The 20,458-nt window shown below is 37.2% G+C and overlaps 1 protein-coding gene across 1 annotated transcript in view; it reads right to left on the bottom strand.

Annotated features, from left to right (window-relative positions):
- RASIP1 (Ras interacting protein 1) overlaps positions 1 to 7,599 on the bottom strand; it is a 570,016-nt gene extending 562,417 nt beyond the window's left edge. The window contains exon 1 of the mRNA XM_044081539.1: positions 7,123 to 7,599. The gene's annotated coding sequence lies outside the window, so the exon portion shown is untranslated. The remainder of the gene's footprint in view (positions 1 to 7,122) is intronic.
- Between the last annotated feature and the right edge of the window lie 12,859 nt (positions 7,600 to 20,458).

Here is a 20,458-nt window from a genome sequence, read left to right as displayed (position 1 = left end):
AGTAGTTAGAGAAACAGCTTTACTAACTGCTGCATTTTATTTTCCAGTGTTGACTGTTACAAAATGGAAGGCATGTTACCATTTCATCTTGTCATTGGTTTCTGGTTCCACATAGTCATATGAATTGTAAGTTAGATAGCAGTGAGACATGAAAAGAAGAGAAGTCTCTCTTTGCATTTTTAAATAAATGGACTGCATCACACAACAATAGTCCAATTCCTAGTGAGTGACTCGCCTAGCATTGTAATTTTTTGCCTGTATTTTTCAGTCTGGTTATAAAATTCAACAGAATGACTTCAGCAGCTTCAGAAAAAAAGAATTGACTGCACTATTTCCCTTAAATTTGGTAAAGGAAGAGATTTGTAAACAAGGCAGCCAAGTATCAATAGATTAACAAGACTTGTCTGAGTATATGTTGTGCTGGAATGGCTCCTTCTGTAGAACAGTGAGCAACTGCAGATGGTTTACATGACCTCACACTAGAAAGACGGAAAATACTATTGCACAACTAGGAGCCAAGCCATAATTCATAATCACAGCATTCCATTTTCAGGAAATGGGAATTAACAGCACAACTGGGAGCTAAGCTATAAGTCATAATTGCAGCATTCCATTTTCAGGAAATAGGTATTAGCAGTAACAGCAGGCAACACTGACAGCTGAGATCAAGCAATTAACAAAAATCAGAAAAAACACTTATACCAAAAGTCATACTCATCATTTCACAGAACAGCTAAAGGAAATGTTGTCTATGTGACCTGCCATCACAGTTAAAAGCAACAGCTAAATTTGCTTTAGCCAACTTCAGTTTGTCTAATCTGGATTTTATATTCACACATAAATTATGTGAGTGCCCTAGTCACAAAATCAATATGCTCTTTGAAAAAATAAATTTTTCAATTTTCAGTTTTTAAAGTTCATTCCTTTATAGTTGCCTGTTTGTAAATCAGTATCTTTATTTAAATTATGTGTCAAGTTCCATGGCTAATTAACATACTAATAGTATGTGAGAAATAATCACACTCATAAAGCAAGACCTGAAGCGCTCAACTTGCTTGATGCATCAACCCTCCAAGCTATCAGCTTGGTTATGTCAAGTCATAAATAGCAGTCAGGTGCACAAGTTCTCATAATAATTATACTCGAGCTTGACATTTTGTAAGATAGTATGAAAATCAAAAGAAACTGATCCTGACACCTTCCCGTATTTAATTATTCGCATTCTGAGGTTAGTGCATCTTGGAGAAGAAGTAATCAGAAGTTGAAGGCTGGCATACTGGATAAGATATCTACTTCACAGGCACAAGGTTTAGGGTTTGATTCTCACTACTGGTCACTGTCTGGATATAAATTAGGCATGTAATAGTTTGCAGACCAATTACTTAGTATTTACCTATGAACTTATCAAAATCAGATAAGAAAATAGTCACTCTTTCTCTGATAAAACAAAGGAACTACAGACAGGGAATTTGGTGTAATGTGAAATATAAATCACATGTTTATTCACATGTAAACAACCAGTTAAGCACTTTCATCTCTAAGAATGAGACTTCATCAGAACTATTCTACTTCTCTTGTAAGCTCCCTTTAAAGTAAATTACATTAATCAAATAATTAATTAATCAGTTTAAAATTTAGAAAGAAATTCCTATTAATCAGATTTCTATTAGCAACCTTAAAAAATAAAAAGTAAGACACAAGCTGCCACCTATCGCTACATATTTTTAAGTCCACTTAGCACTGTAAGAGGTATTTAAAAAACATAATTGAACATCATACAATTAGTGTAACTTACTAAAGTCAAGAATATATAAATGCAAACATTAAGAACTTGTAAATTTTAAAATGTACTTTGTATTTTATATTTTAATGTATAAAAATATATAATTGTAGTTGAAGCTGGGGAGACATAAAAGAAACAAAAAAGTCACATCTGGTAATGTCCCCGGATTGAATGACCTAGTGTCACTGTTCCCTGTCATGAAGTTAAGAGCAGATAAACTTTAATGCCCTTGATTTTCTGTGTATACATTACCAAATGTGAATTTGTTGTTTTTGTCTCCTCAGCATTTAAGTGAAGGTGATCTGTTGCAATCAAGTTAATTTAAATGTCATTTATTCAACAAATAGAACATTCCTTTTGTTCACCACAGGAAAAGTATGAACGTTTTTTTTAGTCCACCACCCTTCCAAGCTTGTTTTCATTTTTTTTTTTTTGTATTTTTGGTTTGCCATTTCTGTTGACCTTTCACTTGCACACACTTTAATGTTTTTTATTATGTTCATTCAAAGAAAATATAAACCCTCTGGTGTAGATATGACAAATGGAAGTAGATATTTTAGTTATACCCTCCTATCCCTTCAAGACTGCTCAGTGTTCAGTGTGTCATGTTAGACTTATAGGATCATAGGAGATTAGTCGGCTATCGACCCAGAGGTCATTTCAAGCCTAGCAATTTCATCCCAATGTAATACCATAGATATTCTAGTCAATACATAGGATTGTATTTAGTAAAACTGCTCATGTCCAGGAGGGTTGTGGGCACTATCCCTGGCATGAATCTAGGGTGCCCCATTCACTCATCCATGTTCCTTTTGAACAGTGTCATAGAGGTGCACTGCTTCACATGAATTGGCAGCCTATTCCAAGGTTCAGCAGTTGCTGGGAGACAAATCTGTCTCTCCAGCATGTCCCATATTTAGGTCCCTGGAATGGGTAGCTCTGGTCCCATTTGATTTACAGATGTGCAGCAAATTCATTAGGTTTGGTTCAGAGAGTGCTCTGTAAGCCAGTTACAAGTCTCTCCTAAGAAGTCATACCATGTAGGATTTATTTTTTTCTTGTTAACTAGTTGATTATACCAAGGAGGACACTTGATTCGGATCACATAGTATGCTGGTAATAATTCAAACCCATGACTCTGGGTTTCATACTTTAATACTAAAAACACTATGCTATACTGTATCATGGTGTTATTTTCTTTTCTTTGCTAAATGAACAAGTAACTCTGTTCAAAGACCCTTCTCACTTACAACCCAGGCAAGAGCTAATAACAATTAAATATATTACATTTTAATACTGCAGAAATGCACACCTATTCAAGACAACCTTAATAGTTAAAAGAGCAGACAGTTTAGGGCTGAGAGAATAAATATACAGAAGGTGAAAGGATGAAAGCAACAGTTCAATGGTAACATTTGTGTTAAAAAAGAAAAAATATTTATCAAGGATGGGAAAATAAAATGTAAACTTAGATGGTCATAAGGCAGATAAAAAGCCTGATTGTACTACAACTAGTAAATCATATAAAAACCAGCAAACAGAAAGGCGTAATGGCTCATAATACTGAATGTCCTTAGTGAGAATTAACAGGCATTAACAAGGCAGGGTTTAGGTTTTATCTAAGAAAGCAATTGCTGACATAAAGGTGTCAAAATATCCCCCCAAAATAGAAAACTAGTTAATCATCCTTTGTCAATTAGGTGTTTAAAGTCTAAAGTTTAAGTTTAAAGACTTAAGTGGCTAACACATTAATTTGTTTGAGTTTTACTTATCCAGTAGGGTGGTTAGAATAAACTTAGGGCTGTCGTAAGAAACCTCAGGGACTTCCTGCTGGAGTTCCTTCAGTGCTCAGTATTTGTCCTTCTATTGTGTTCACTTTTTACCAATTCCTTAACTAGTAAGCTAAAGGTCTTTTAATGCAGTCCTACATGCTGATCTGGATTTCCTCAAATAAAGTCATCAGCTGGGAGCTATTTGGAATGCTATACAATATGACATCAGAAGTATATGACTGTGGTTTACTACAGAAATCTAACTTTTAACACAACAAAAGCTCAAATAATCCTCTTTGAAACAAGACAAAGAATTAAAGCTTCTCCTCTAGTCATCAAAGACAGTGTAGGCCAAATCTCTATCCTGTACTTCCCCAGGCCCCATTACCCGATGGTCCATTCCCTAAGCCTTAATTCCCTGATGTTAAACTTTTATACTACTGTTTTCAATAGACAGTAAGTGCCAGTGCATTTTCAAAAGTGTACCATCAGTTGTAGCTTCATATTGGGAGATTTCTCCCTTCTTCACATTTGTACAGTTGTGGAGTTGGTATATAAAGATTTTTTTTGGGGGGGGGTCCTCCTGCATAAACATTCATGTATGAGTTTATTTATTGGATTGGAACCCAAGCAGTTTAACTCAATGAGTCATGACCTCAGCAAATTAAACCTCATGGATTAATAAGTAAAGCAGGCCAGATCCTGTCCCAGGTAGATGTCTTTAAGGATCTGGCTATTTGTTTAGACTCCTTTCTCACTTTCACTAAATACACACTGATTCTCTCTGAAAGAAAGCCTCAGTTCAATCATTGTTACCTTCAACACAACCTATTTTCCAAAAACTTTAATATGTCCGCGTCTTTTTTCCTCCCAGATGCTGGTAAAAATTAAAATACCCTACAAATTGCATTCAATAAAATGTGGAGGTTCCTCCTCCTCCCTGGCTGTTTAAACAGTACCATGTCACACAGGGCAAGGATGGCAAGCTACACATTAAATTTTGGGTTGGTTACTGACCTTATGCATGCTGAAATTATTATTTGCAAACTACTGTCTTGCACTTTTTAGTAAATATATTAGATTATCCATGCAGTATATCCTAAAGTATTTTAACAAATATGCGACTTTGTTTGGGTGAACATTCAGTTTTTTTCAGTTTAGATGCCAGGGTCTTTTCCAAACTAGCACCCTGCAGCTAGCTTACACTACCTTCTAGTCTAAATGATCATCCTTTCCACAAGTCATTTACACTAGTTACCTGATTATTTGAAATATGAGGCCAAGAGCAAATGTGACTGCAAAATAAACAACACTTTTTACTCTTGTACTGTTTAAATGCTACTTCATCTTCTAGGAACAGACAGCCCATTTGACTTGTTATCTTCCCCTCTCATCATTCCTTTTATTAATGTCTCATTGCTTTTCTTTCACCCACCTTCAATGATCCTTCTTTGGCCCCCTTACCAACCCCTGCCCTCCACTGATTAGCCCTTATTATTAGCCCTGTCTATTGCATCAAGACATCTGTGAATATTACTGTATTTGTGTTCTGAATGACAGACAACAGTGCAACAGATATTCATTGAAAACCACTTTCAGTGTAGAACAAAGAACGTTTTTCTTTTGCGGGGCAAGCTCCCTGCATCCTTGGGTGGGGGGGGACACCCAGTCTGCCCCATCTTATATATACCATCTCAACGGTTGCACAGTAATTAACAAAGAGCAACACTTAATATTTGCTGAAAGCAACATTTAGCATATTCTCCCTTACACTGCTACTGTCAATTGGAAAAACAGCAGTCAAATACTCCTCATAACCCCCCCCCCCCGCACACACACACACACACACACACACACACACACACACACACACACACACACACACACACACACACACAAACACCATATTTTTGACCTGTTCTTTATAAAGTTTTTGATCTTCTGGTAAATCACTGAGGACTATAGTAAAAATAATACCAGATATTAGACTTTTAGAATTTCATATTTCTTATTGTTCAGAAGATGCATGTTGATGCAAAAATTGCATTAACTTTGTACATGAACTATAGTGATATCCAAAATCCCTGATTTTGGGGGTTTGTCTCCACATTATGTTTGGCCTAGCCCTAAATTCTTGAGCAATGAAGTTGGAAGGTATGACACACATACACAGAGTATACAGCTGCTCACATGCACACATATTCTTTCTTTATGAAAGGAAAGGAAAATAGTCCTTAGTTAACCTATAGATCAAACAACGGAGATCTAGAACAGCTGACAGGAAAAACATTGTGAGGTAAAGAAAAAAAGTATTAAAGGATTGGTAAATCCTTCTCTACCTGACAGAAGTTAGATAAAAGTAAAAGATGCAAGTACTGAAAGCAAGAAAGGGAGTTTTACTATGAAATAATATGAATTCCCTTTGAGGTACATTTAATGAAACATTTCAATAAAATAATAATTTGTATTTAAAGTGTTTTGTATTTACTTTGTTTTCTTTTATCAGTTTAGATTAAGAAGAATACTTCTTCTGCATGATGAATGCTGTAATGTCTTCTATTCTAGCTCAGGTATTGTTTTTACCTGTAAAGAAAGAATGCTAATTTCATTATGTGGCTATCCAGCCACAAATGCATGCCCCCAAAAGACCTGTTTCTTGCTCCCTGTTGTGGACTCAGTGTTATTCTTTGACAGCTTTGGTAAAAAAAAAAAAAAGAAAGAACTCTGCACATCTATTATGGGCCTTCGGTTATATCACTGCTTGGTGTTCTTATTAAAGGAATCTTTCAAAACTAAAATCAATTAAATGCAGTTGGCAAAGTTATTCTAACAGGAGTACACCCTTAGTTATTAAAACTATTATTCCTTAACACTGTCACTTTAAGCTTTTCATGTGGCATCAGTATTCTGTTAAACTGTTCACAATATAGCTGTAATGATATGAACGTGAATCACTGCTGGGAAATAAAGGCCTGCATTAAAAAAAAAAAACTGTACAGCCACCATGCTACACTAAAACAATATGATGTAGCAGATCAAGTAGGTTGCAATTGTTCAGAGAGGATGCTAAGTCAGGAAGAACTATGTCTGTTCAAGGCACCTAAGGGTGTGGCATAACATGAAGTTTGGCCCTACAAATCTCAGTGATGTGCGTGATTCATGGAATCCCACCCAGAAGGTCAGTGTTCTGCGTCATGAGATGTTTGAGAAAAGTAACATATATGTGCTCAAACCCCTGCTAGCAAACTAGCCAGTTAGTAACTACAGTAATGCAAGTCACACACACACACATGCACACATACACACACCATACCAAATGAGTAAAGGATGATCATATAGGAGCAGATATGAAAAGTTACATTCCTGAACAAGAATTTATAGCCATTGCAGTGCTCCTCACCAGCTCAGTTACCTAAGTGAAATGCAGACCACCTTAAACTACTGTAAATTACAACCAGAGAAAAGCTGAGATAAAAGGAAATTGTCTGTGCCTTCGAATTTTGCAGTTAGTGTTAAAAAAACTTCACACAAAGAGAATTATAAGTAAAAGTAAGCAAGTTTACTTACTAGACTGGATTAGTGATTTCCTTGTGAAGTCTGTCCCTCTTCCCCCAGTTCCAGTTTCTTGTTAAGGAAATATTTCAAACCTCCAAGATAGCCATTGCTTTTATATTGTTTTATTACTGTGTTTTCCTATAATAAAGTAGAATTCCAAAATAGTAAGTGACTCGAGTGTTCTCTGTGGGCGCGCTCCCCGTCAGCAGTATGTCCTCATCCTTACACTCCTCTGCTTAAAACCAGGCAAACAGCTCCTTTTCATGCATTCCTCTTTTTAACCACCAAGTGTGCTTCCAAAGTCTGTCGTTTTGTGCCACCTGTGACAGAAAATATTTTGCCACCCAAAATAAAGTGTATTGATCCTCTGCTTTAGAAGCTACCCTCACTCCTCTGTCTGTCACTGTAGCGTACCATTTACACTGCTGTATTCATGATTCAGAACATGGTCTGTACTGTGAAATGTGTTTAACCTTTAAGATTATTTCCTTTCCTGTTATGTGTGTGTCCCTTTCTTTCCTGACCAGACCCCTTTCCCAGCCCTACACTCATGATGTATGTATGCCGTTTGCTTCCCTCCTCCTCTTCCTCTTCCTATGGCTTTCCTTATTTCCTTCTTCACACACACACACACACACACACACACACACACACACACACACACACACACACACACACACACACACACACACACACGACCTGTAAAAGGATGACAACTTAATCAAATGAAACAAAGAACTTTAACCATTCAGTATCAGATGATTTCTTTAAAAATTTATATATATTTTAGTTTGAGGCTTCTTTTGTTGATCCATAGTGCAAAACATTCACATTTAGGTTTTCCTATTTTGCTCATCTTACAGGAAACTGTTCTGTTTTACTGAAGTTTTAGACCTTCAACTGCAAGACAATTCCATGAACATGATGTGAGTTGATTTGGGTGTTGCCTCCCCATTCAGGGCTGCCTGTTGCATTCCAAATCATTAATAGACAAGGCTGGTAAAAAAATATTGTAGTGCAGTATTAAGAGAGAGCTGTTTTGGTTTCTGCTCATGTTCCATTCTTACAGGCTTTCCCTGTCTTGAAGTTCTACAAATGTTTTAAGGCACCCGGGTCACATTGTATAAGACATGTTGGTGCCACCCAATTGTAGAGCTAAGGAGGCAACAATTGCATGACATTGTGAATTTCATCATTCTTGAAGGCCAAGATTGCACCTCTAATGAGGCTGAGTTACTATTTTTTCTTTATTTTTTTCTTTAAAGGAATGCTGCTCATTTTAAACCATACATTTTCCGTCTACATATGTCTACCAACAAGCATCACTGACCTCTGCTATTTACACTACTTTCTACCTGCTAAAGTAATATGTGTGGTCACCACCATGGAAGTGTTGCAGTACTGCTCAGGTCAACTCCCAAACATCACTATCTGCACAGACTAAGCACCCTTTGACATTCTCACATCTTCATTCTACATATTCCCTGAGAATCAAAGCTCAGTGATACAAAAAATAAAAATAATTCACTCACGTTATGATAACATTTCTCCAGCATTTGTACATAAGGGGCACCACATTAGACTTTCATCAGTTACATATATGAGCACGTGGATGTCATCTGCCTTGAGCAAGCTTGGAAAATCAATGTTAGAATTAGAATGCATATTTTCTGATTTAAAGTTATGATTTAATTTTGCCCTGGCGTAGTTCATTAGTGAGAAAACTACAGCAGTAAGAGACTTTTTCAGACAGAAAGAATATGCACAGACACTAGAGAATGCCTCCCAATGGTGAAATATTTTATAGTAGCTAGTAGAACTTTATATATGTCTGCCTGTTAACTGAATTCAGTTAAAACAAAACATTGTCAAAACTGTGAGTAAAGAGAAAAAGAGAAGCAAAATACAGTGCTTCAGGAGTGTATGTTTCCCAATGTGTAGCAGTGCTTAGGTTACAAAAAATAAATAAAAAAAAGTGTTGTTGCATGCACAATTACTTAGTACAGAAGAACACACATCCTAAAATATTATGATCCACGTAGCAGTCTACAGCACAAGAAAGCAGGTATGGTTTGCAATGGGGATTTCTTATGAAAAAAGAACAAAGTTGAGCTGATATGAGCAGGAAATAAATTTTATTGTATCACATCTATTCTTGAGCACCACGTTACTTGCGAGCACCTTAAACTATACTCATACCAAATGTTACATACATCCTGCTTTAGAACATTTTAAAATTTTGTATTCCTCATTCTCCAAAATATGATGTCTTGTTTCCGCAACTGTCCTGTAGTCTCCTTTTTCAGATCCACAGAACCTTTTTGTTCCCCTTGACTAGCAAGCTACATGTTGTTCCAGTTTTTAAAATGTTGCACACATATACAGGAAAGACTAAGGCTAGCAATGGCTGTCCTGTATTTTTTCACACAGTGATTCCTCAGAAAGTGAAAAAAAGAGAACTGCACCAAACTTACACAACCACCACGTTTATTTGCAAAAAAAATAAAAGGTAAAATAACGTTAGCACTTTTACAACTGCTCTTGTCGCTTCATCAGACAAACTAAGCATCTATCCAACTAGTTTATATCACGTTAGCTATCAGCTGATAAGAATCAAATGTTCCAATTATATAATTAAGACAAGCTAATGCTATAATTAGAAAATGCTATAGTAAAATACATCTAAAATTTTTCTAAAAGCAGTCCATAAATGTGCATATGTGAAAGTTGGAGAGATGCTTAGGATGTGATATAAACTGGTTGGAGAGATGCTTAGTTTGTCTGATGAAGTGACGAGCAGTCATGATGGTTGTGTAATTTTGGTGCAGTTCTCTTTTTTCAGTTGGTCTTGTTTTTCTGCACCTCTGTGCACTCTGAGCCGTTTAGTTTATTTTTATTTTAATTCCTCAGAAAGTACTTGCTCATTTGTGTTAGAGCAAAAACAATGATTGATCAAGATCTCTGCACATCACTTAGGGGAGTTTGTGTCTTTGCCAATGTTTTGCAGCAATCAAGTCGGTATATATAAGTTTGGGGAGTGAGTGTTGGGGGTGCTAGGAGACGTTCCCTGCCATTTCTTTTTTGCTCAGTTAGGTTGAATGTTACTGTTGTGTTCTGATAACATATGATTACCAAAGTAGTTTCCAAGAAATCATGCTTTGACCTTACATAGATGAAGCAGCCTTCCATCTGTTGCTGATTAGAAAAATGCTGGAGGCTGCCACAGTAAGCGGATAACCAGTAGCAAAGAAGCTTAGCACAGGCCAGACCACAAAAATAAGCCATCCAGGAAGACCCCTGGTATTAAGAGATTGTACATCAAAAGAAAGAATATCCTATCAAGAAAAAAGCAGGAATGTGCATAACAGAGCAAAACGTCCCCCATTAGTCTAAACAAGTGAATCAAGGAACTTCTCAAGACTCTGAAAGCAGACTTTGAGGCAAAAATAGCCTCCAAAGCTAAGGATAACCATAAGGCATTTTTTCAATTATATCAGCGATCTCAAGCACAAATATGTGCCCAACACTGAGCAGAATTAGTTATGGACAGCATCACCTACACTCAGCCAGAAGATACAGCAAATCTGCTGGCTGATAAATTCAGCTCAAATTTCACCTCCCCATCACTCTCAGTTCTCCCCCAAGAAATACCTGCCACCACTTACCTGCCAATTATCACTAAAGAACAGGTTGCCACTGCACTCTCTAAAGCTAAAAACATGGCTTTACTGGGGCTCGACAGTATACCAGGTTGTCTCTTAAACAGCTTGATCAGGACCTATCATGCCCATTGGGATATATATTTAACTACAGCTTTGTCCTGACAGAGTGTAGGACAGTAACAGTCATCCCTCTGCACAAACAGGGACCATCAACTGACCCAGGTAATTACAAACCCATAAGTTTGACTAGTCTTATATGTAAGGCCATTGAAAGAATAATCATGGGACTGATAAATAATGATATAGGAAACCTCCAAACACTGGACCCAACTCAATTTGGCTTTGTAAAGGTTAGGTCATGCCTAGTAAATCTGGTGGATTTTTTTAAAAAGTCACTGAGGCCATGGATGAGGGTAAAACAGTACATACTGTGAACTGGCCAAGCCATTTGACACAATCCCACACTCGGGTATTATAAATAAACTCACAGAACTGGGCATAAATTCCTATGTCACCAGATGGATAGCCAGTTGGCTCATGGATAGGACACTTGAGGTTAAAGTACAGCAAAAGGACAGTTACTAGTGGTGTGCCACAGGGCTCAGTGCTGGGACCACTCCTGCTCAGAATATACTTCTCTGAAGTCAAGGCTAATGTGGAAGGCCTCTGGATGACAAAGTTTGCTGATGACTGCAAGCTAGGGGCAATCATCAAATCCCCCAGTGATGTAGGTATCCTTCAGAAGGACCTAAATCAGACAAATGATTAGTACCAGAGCCATGGCCTGAAACTAAATGCAAAAAATTGTGTTATCATACCCTGTGGGAAGTCAAACACCTCTGTAAATTACAACATTAATAGCACACACCCAAGAGAAGACTCAGGGGTAAGAGATCTAGCTACACATATAGATAGTCACCTGAGATTTGACTGCCATGTGTCCACAGTGATAAGGAAGTTTTTTCGATGTGGCACAACTTATAAGTAAAGGTATAACATCCACATCCAAGAAAGTTATAGTCTCACTGTACTCAGCCCTCATTAGACCAAATATCGAGTACAAAGCACCATTTGACATGTAATTGACTATACAGTTACAACAGCTAGAGTGACCCCAGAGGGTCCTCACAAAGAAAATATGGGTGTTTACAACATGTTCTATGTGGCTAGTCTAAAAGCTCTATCCCTTTACTCTGTCTCCTACCAACTATTAAGGGGTGACCTATGTCTAACTGACAAGGCACTTATAAATTCAGCCCTGATGGAGCTGCTACACATCCACAAAACAAACAGCATGAAGGTCACCTGATCTAGGGATCTAAACTTAGTCAGTGACTCAAACAAAACATGCTGGAGAGACAGATATGTGTCATAAAGATTACCCCATCTTTGGAACTTCTTATTCACTTTAAACAGAGCCCTTCCCTAGCCCTCTTCAAACGTGGTTTGGATCAATGGATGAGTAATTGCAAATACACACCTGGGGTACTACCTATTTCCCTCATGGACAGGGTCAATCTGTAAAGTACTCAAGACATATGCACAAACCTATAAAATCGTTGTGCCCCTAGGGGCACATGTTAGGTAAAATTGGGTTATACTGGCAAGGCTTGTAAGGGTGCTTAAGCCATTAGCCTAACAATCTCCTATGAACCTATGAATAAAATTCATACTGCTTAACAGTCCAGTGAAGTATCAGTCCATAAGTATTGTCTTGCCATTGGAACAGATCAGTGATGATTATTATTTAGGAAAATGTCACTTACCATCATGATCTTCCTAAAATAACTCAGAATCTGTCTCATTTGTAAAATCATTACTGCTGTTTAAAATACTGACCCATTCCATTGAGACATTATATAAAGTAAACCTACTTGTCCATCATACATTCACGAAGAAGTGCCTAAGGACACTCAAGCTACTAAACCAGCATGGTTAGTAATACCTCTCCACAAGGCAAACAGTTTGGAAGTTCCCAAGTACAATAAAGCGCTGCCTAGAAAAGAATAAAAGGCAGTGAATCTCAGCATCAAGCTAATATGCTATTCCTTCTGCACCCTCTTCGTTCCTTCTCTGTATCTGAAACACAATACACCAAATGTGATACAGAACACAGAGAGTGGAAAAAGCACATGAGTGAAATTACCAGTCACTATTATCATGCATTGTCAGTTGTCTAGACAGTCACTCACTGTTACTGTGAGTATATCTGCAAATAATGCAGGAAGTCAGGCATCAGATGTTTCCTTGCACTGCATATAATTATTTGCTAGACTAGATGTTAAATGAGTTACTGTTGAATGACAAATCACTTGCTAAGCAATGTCCGTCATCTTTAAACCATCTGTTTACCAGGAAGAATGCATCAGTCTCTAACCCCTAGCAAAGATACACTCATAGACACACACACACACACACACACACACACACACACACACACACACACACACACACACACACACACACACTTGGGCATATCTTTCTAAGCTGCAGACCTCTTGTGACTAAGGGTGGTTCTCTTTATACCTTTGATGCTCGGACATTATGCAATGATAGGTATGTTTAAAAGCAGACGCTGCTGAATATTCTGCTGCTTGATAATTGTGGATGGGACACCATGTTTGTTTATATTAAAGATCTTTGAGCTTATTTAGGGGCAGTGGAGGAGCAATGACTGACCTGGGCCATCACTATGAAGTAAACTTAGCAACATTTAACTATGTCTGACAAGAACATAACAATCACAAATATGGTATACTTCCGAGTAAAATATTAAGAATGACATAGAAACAGTCATGCTGAACTTTAATATATTAAGAATTCCCCAGCTTAGAGTTTCAGTCAAGACAACAGAATTTAATAAGTAGATACACCATTCCTCATCATATCAGTTAATATTAGAGAGGACTTTCTGTACTGCGTGTTAACAGTTTGCTAGATCTAAAGTGTTGCCTCTCACACTGTAGTTCTAAAATATGATGTTCCCCACAGGACCACACCCTTATTGTTGTATGCATAGTGCCCCTGCAAGAAGATTGAGGGGATGTGTGACCTCAGCAGTCTCCACCTCATGATTCATATTCAGACTGACTACCACCTTCAAAAAAGGTAATTGTGATAAACTGTGAGGTTAGGAATATTTCATTAAAAGATTCTATTGCTGATACATTATACATATGATAATAGAAAGCAAACTAAACTGGGGGGAGGGGAACCAAGTACTAACTTCAGACAGTCATCTCAAAATCTACTGCTGGTGAAAGAATTTGCATATATGTGGTCTACTCAGCCTGAATTGCTCATATGTTTCAGCACAAAACCCATTAACTTAAATAGATAAAAGTTGTTAAAACATGTACTCAAGGAACTTGGAGATTTGTGGAAAAAAAAGGAACAATTAAGATAACCATTGTTTGCAGAGGGGAAATGTCTGGCAACACACTACTTATATACTCTCAGTCTTTGTTTGTTCCAGTTCAGAAAATGTTTATTTACCCATTCATCCAGTTTCTAATAAAGCCTTCAATCTTTTTACAGTGTCATAGAGATGCCATAATTTATCCTGGCAGCCTGTTGGCACAAGCTTTCAAATCCATTGGACAGAGTGTTTGTCTACTGCAGAATACATTCTCATTTAATGATACACCACAGAACCTGTGCCAGTGGCATAGAATGATAGTGACCTAACCTGGTTTCAAACAGCATATGTAGCACATGACAGCAAAGGCAGGGAGGATGGGCTTGCCCATCCATGGCACAGAGGTTGTGGTCTCTGGCCAGTCATGCTTGCTGTTCCAAACATGACATGACCACTGCTGGTTGGTGGTTGGTGGGTCTTGAACGAGGGATCGGTCAGGGAAAGATGTGGATATAACCATCCAAGCCAATGATGGTAGCCCTTGTCTGTGAATGTAGTGTATCATGTGCAGATAAGGTGACACAAATACCCACATCACCACAAAATGGACAGTTTATGGCCTTAATGCAAATGTCCTAAGTTGCCAGGAAGCCAGAGAGGACAAAAAGTCAATAACATCTGCCAGGCTGATGTTCCCCTCAAGGTTTGTCATAGCAGATCTGAGGGATTCCCCACATTGGAGGATTATCTTCTACTAAAGGTATAAAGGACTTGAGTACAGTCAGAAGGAGAATTAATAGTTGGCACAGTAAAAGGGAAAAAAAGGATATATTAAAAAAAAATATTCACACATTTCATACAACCCTGCAGGCAGTTTGGAGAATACCAGTTCACCTACTGCCATGATGCACACCAGTGATTACCTAGTGATGGTGTACAGTATTGTCAGGAATGTGAAGAAACATGAGCATTTTAATCAGACAAACAACTTTTATTCTGTAGAAAATGACAGATCAATAGAAATACCATTAACATATCAGTCATCTTGCATGCATACTCTAAGCTTTAAATGCAATGCATTAAGGGAATACATAGACTCTTTAAATGGCAATGTTATATAAAAGTCTTAGAATGACAATGGATGTAGTACATAGTGATAGCATATACAAACAGTGGAAGGACATTGGAGTACCTAGAGAATACCCACACAGACCCAGGAACGACATGCCAACTCTGCATAGAAAGCACATTCAGATGAGAATTAAACTGGAAAACTTGTTGCTGTAAAGTCCATTAAGCCACCCAAGACATTTATAAAAAAAAATGATCACTGTTTCTCCACTACCTATCCATCGGTCTCAGAGCTAAAGCAATGCTTACATTTGTAGCCTAACCATAAATGCAATAGGTAGCAACAAATAATACAATAAGAAAATTGTACCTCAAGCCAAAATACTCAAGCAAAATGATAAATGAGCAACTCTTATGTCAAGCAGGTTTGCATAAAGCACATAATTACTTTATCCTTAAAGACTTTCTGCAGTGGGAATAACACCTAAGTAGAGTTCTCAGATACTGTCCTAGGAAAAAGAATGGAAGGACCATGACAAACAACAGGAAGACTTTAAGACAACTTGTACAGAAGCACTGCACACCCCAAAGAAACAACCTCCTCCTGGAATGGAGTTCCAATGTATTTTGTTTTGCAAAGATTTGCACTGTCTACAAATGTTTGTATTGGACAGATTCCTGAAACAAGCTCTTACAGAGTGTAATTCAACAAATGTTGGTCAAAGACCACCTGGATTTGTGGTGGCAAAATAATTTGCAGTATACTGGCAAAAGACTATATGGTGTAGTGACAACTTCAGTAGCAATTATTTAGCCATTGGAGTCTCCTTTGTAACACTGAGCAAAAAAGATGAACAACTTTTTTTGTGTTCCTATGGTCCTGAATGCTACGGAGGTAAAATCAAAAGCTGCAGCAAATGCCCAGTGTAGAGAAAGCATGCTAATAACTTTCAGAGTCTTTAGGAAGATTGCTTGGGGTTTAATAGGCTGATTAAATTTATTGTTTATTTATTTATTTTACATTTGTTGACTGGGATAGTCTAACTGGATTTATGTCCATTTTCAGTAGAGTCCTGGGGAGATAAGCTCCAAGAGATTACTAGACTACTAACATACAGGTACTAATTGTTATACAGTTAAATACTGCAAATTTTAAACAGTTCAGGAATCTTCACAGTTTATACAAAAAAACATGTCACAAGCATTAGATAAGATATTTTAGACTTTATGTACAAGACTTCATTAGTAACTAGAAAGTAATTGTTAAACAAATGCATACTGCAAGTTTCAACAGTTCAGCAATGCTCACAGTTTAAACAATACTTGTTGCCTGCCTTAGGTAGAATGCTTTAGAATTATATGCAGAAGAATTTAACTAGAGATAATTTAAAGTACCTATTAGGATAAGATATGTTTTTGCCAAGGATAGGCCTTGATCTAAAAAGACACAGATAGAGCAGGAATTAGGTCTTAAGAGAGGGTATATGGGATATAGTATGAGATTAGTCTGGATTTGTACAGGGGCATAACCAATGGGTTTTAAGATAGAGTTTCAGATTGTGTTTAAAAAGTGTAAATGAACACAGTGATGTAAGTTCATGGGGGAGTTGGTTCCAATACTTTCCAACTACATTTGAGAACAGAGCATCTCCTGCCATGTTATTAGATTTACATGTTGATACAAGTAGTTTATTAGATGAGCGTAAAGTTGAAAGGTTCTTATATTGGGTAATGAGACTAGCAAGTATTGGGGTATTGGTAGGTTGGAAAAGGGTTTTGTGCACAATGGTGAGTTGTTTAAAGTGAATCTGATTCAGAAGCTCTAACCAGCCTAATTGTTTCAGATTATGGCAGTGATGGGTCCTAAAGGAGGAAGCAGTAGCAAATCTGGCAACGCTATTGTAAGCGTTGGCTAGCTTGTTAAGGTTATTTTTTGACAAGTTAGTATATATGGAAGAAGCATAAAGAAGTGTGGAGATAAGGTGGGAATAGGCATTAGTGGTTCTGGCTAGTGGGGAGAGAAAGGGTTTTTAACTTATAGAGGGAGCCTAGTTTCCTGTTGACAGTTTTTATGGTATTGTTGATATGGGTTTCAAAGTTCAGGTTGTTATCAATGGTTACCCTTAGGAGTTTAGTTGTTGGATTGGGAGATATGAGTGTACCATTATTGGATAAGACTGAAAAGTTCATTGGGAGTGATTTACGGGTAGGAGTGAAGAGGAGGAGTTTGTTTTTTGGGGGGTTCAAGAGGAGGCAACATTGTAAAAAACAATTTTCTGTTTTATTGAACATTGCCTGAGTTAGAGTCTGTAGCTGGGATTGAGATTTAGCTGAGCAGATTATTGTCGAATCATCTGCGTATTGTACACAGTTAGTTAAAGGAATAGCTAGGTTGAGGTCATTGATAAATATTGAGAAAAGGAGGGGGCTCAATATAGAGCCCTGAGGAACACCTAGGGTAAATGGGTCTGTTTACACAATGTGAAGAATTGCTATTCAGGGACATGTTCCCTGTAATGAGGAAAGACCTCATTATCAGCTAACATTCATGCCTCTGAATTACTATTTTCTACCAGGAGTGCAGAGCACCAGTTTTTTGTGGTAGTTAACAATGGTGTCCTACGCATTGCATTGGCACAGTCAACCTTCTCATTCACTTTCCCACACACATATACACATTCAAAAACACACACATGTGCATGCACACAGATACCCAGACAAACACACACACACACACACACACCATGAACCATATCTGTCCCTAAGGTGTCAGAACTTCTCCGATGTCTTCTTTGTTTATTCTGCCTCTTGGAAATCACAGATGATAACAGTCAGTCAATAATGCCATACATTACAGTTTTATGCTTCTTATTTTGCAGAAATTGCACTGTGATGCTAGACTTATTACCCCATTAACTTTTTAAGTGACTTTGAGACACAATTTCAAAAATTCTTCCTTGTGTCATTTAGTGTTTCTCCTGATTTGGATCTGAACCCTTCCCCCACATGGACACACCCCTGTCCTATCAAATATATAGTAAAACAAAACTTACTACACTAATGTATTAGTGTTATGGGTTAATAGTGCTGTTTCCTGTGCCAATGGTACATAGTTCCAAGATCCTTCTAACATAATTTTTGTTTTAACTTTTATATTTTATGTAATGCTATTCCTGGTGTCTACTGTTGGCACACAGGACTGTTATCCTCATTGGGAGGGTGCAGAGTTTGAATCTATTTTAATGCCTTAAACCATTACAAAATTATCTTTTCATGCATTATACAAACATGACTTCTTTCTTAAGAGCTATTATTCAGTTTAAAAATTATGTAGATTGCTCATGTTTGCCTTCCCTGAAATATAACTTCTCCTGCTCCTAAAAATTATTCTGTATGTATTATTCCCACATATTCTATTTATTTCAATGTATTTTGCTCCTTTCCTTTCCTTTTCTAAAGATCACGCCAATTGTTTTTATTTCATTTACAAAACTCAATAATTCTGTTAAAGTTGGATTTGTTTTTTATTTTAATTTTTTGGTAATTATGTTTTTGGCAGTCAACAGCTTTCAATGTAATAGGGTCTACACAATTCAGTTTCTTTATCCCGGCTCAAAGGAATCATTTTCTTTGTTAAAATAATTTGAACTCCCAACATTTCTGACAGAGTACTTTGCAAGCAATTTCAAAAAATCTATCAACTCTGCATTCCAAAAAATATGTTTTCAGGTGGTCTATATTACATCATCGAAGGGACTGTTCATCAATCGCCCTTTCATCAACACATAATTGAAATACCAAAACCTCGAATTGCCACATAAGTGCATTTTTTCCCCAGGGAAAAAACTTGGTTGGCCGTAATCGGGGATTTGCCCTTTCCTCTAGTGTAGTGAGATCTTGGAGTTGGTATATTTAGTTAGGGGGTTGTGGGGGGTGGGGGCAAAGCCCCCCCACTTTGTAGGGTTGTAGGGTCTGCAAATTTTTTTTTGGTGTTGGCCAAGTGATTTTTTTTCCCCTGGAAAAAATTCACTTATGTGGCCATTAGGGATTTTGGTATTTTGATTATTATGTGTCGAAAGGGCATTCGATGAATATCCCCTTTGATGATGTAATACAGACCCATTTTCAGGTACCCCTCTCTTTCCCATCACACCTCCAGCAATTTCTGTCTACCTGTGGAAAATGCTCTGAAGTCTTCTTTGGGTATAAAGGTACTTATACAAACACTTTTATGCAAAAATCATAAAACTTCCAGATTTTGTTGCAAATTTGGGAACCATATACATATCCTGCCATTCTTTCCTTGTATATTACTTTTTTCACTTTAATTTCCCAACCTTTTCTAACCTCTTCTGATTGATTCTTATAATTATCATGCATTGTTTTAAATGCCCTACTAATTATACATTTTTAGTGTAACTTCCATTCTAGACTCGACTATAAACACAACAAGAGCTAGTCTTTCATTTAACAGCCCTCTACACTTCTCTTAGCTATACTCTGTTATCAATCCCTTGTAGGGAAAGCAGTCTCCAGCCCGTAGTCTGAAATTCTGTTTAACCTCTTCTCACTTTATGATTTATAGCTCCCTTGTTATTTGTTACAAATACCCTGGCTCCTTTGCTATTTTTTCCAATAAATTTCAGCCCCTTCTTGCCTATCTTCTATGTCCCAACATGCAATCATCCATATTGGCAGAATAGGCAGATAGATTTTGGAGAAGTATCTATGAAGATCCTGTGGAACATAACAAGAAAAGCCTCTAATTGGAAAACCCCAGGCCCAGATGCAGTACCTAACTTTTGGTTAAAAGTATTAACAACTTTGCATGAAGATTTAGCCATGAGTAAAAATTATTTATATGCACACCCCAAACAGACACCAACCTGGCTAATAACAGGAAAAACAATGCTCCTACTTAAGAGTGAACCTGCAAACTACTCTAAAAATTATAGACCAAAAACTTGCCTTCCAGCCACGTATAAAGTATATACTGGAATTGATACCGACAGAGTTTATCATCATTTAGAAGAAAACTCAATTATGGCAACAGAACAAAAGAGCAATAAAGGAAAGTCATATGGAACAAAGGATCATTTGTTGTTAAATAATGTCATAGTGGAGAACTGTAAAAAGGGAAGAATTTTAGTATGGCATGGATTGACTACAAAAAATCATTTGATAGTATCCCACATTCATGGATAAAAGAGTGCTTAAAAATGTATAAGATACATCCTACACTGATCGACTACATTGC

This window comes from Protopterus annectens, chromosome 1.part1, assembly GCF_019279795.1.
Source record: "Protopterus annectens isolate FY-2018-M chromosome 1.part1, PAN1.0, whole genome shotgun sequence".
NCBI classification, from domain to species: Eukaryota; Metazoa; Chordata; order Ceratodontiformes; family Protopteridae; genus Protopterus; species Protopterus annectens.
This window is presented reverse-complemented; position numbering and strand designations above follow the sequence as displayed.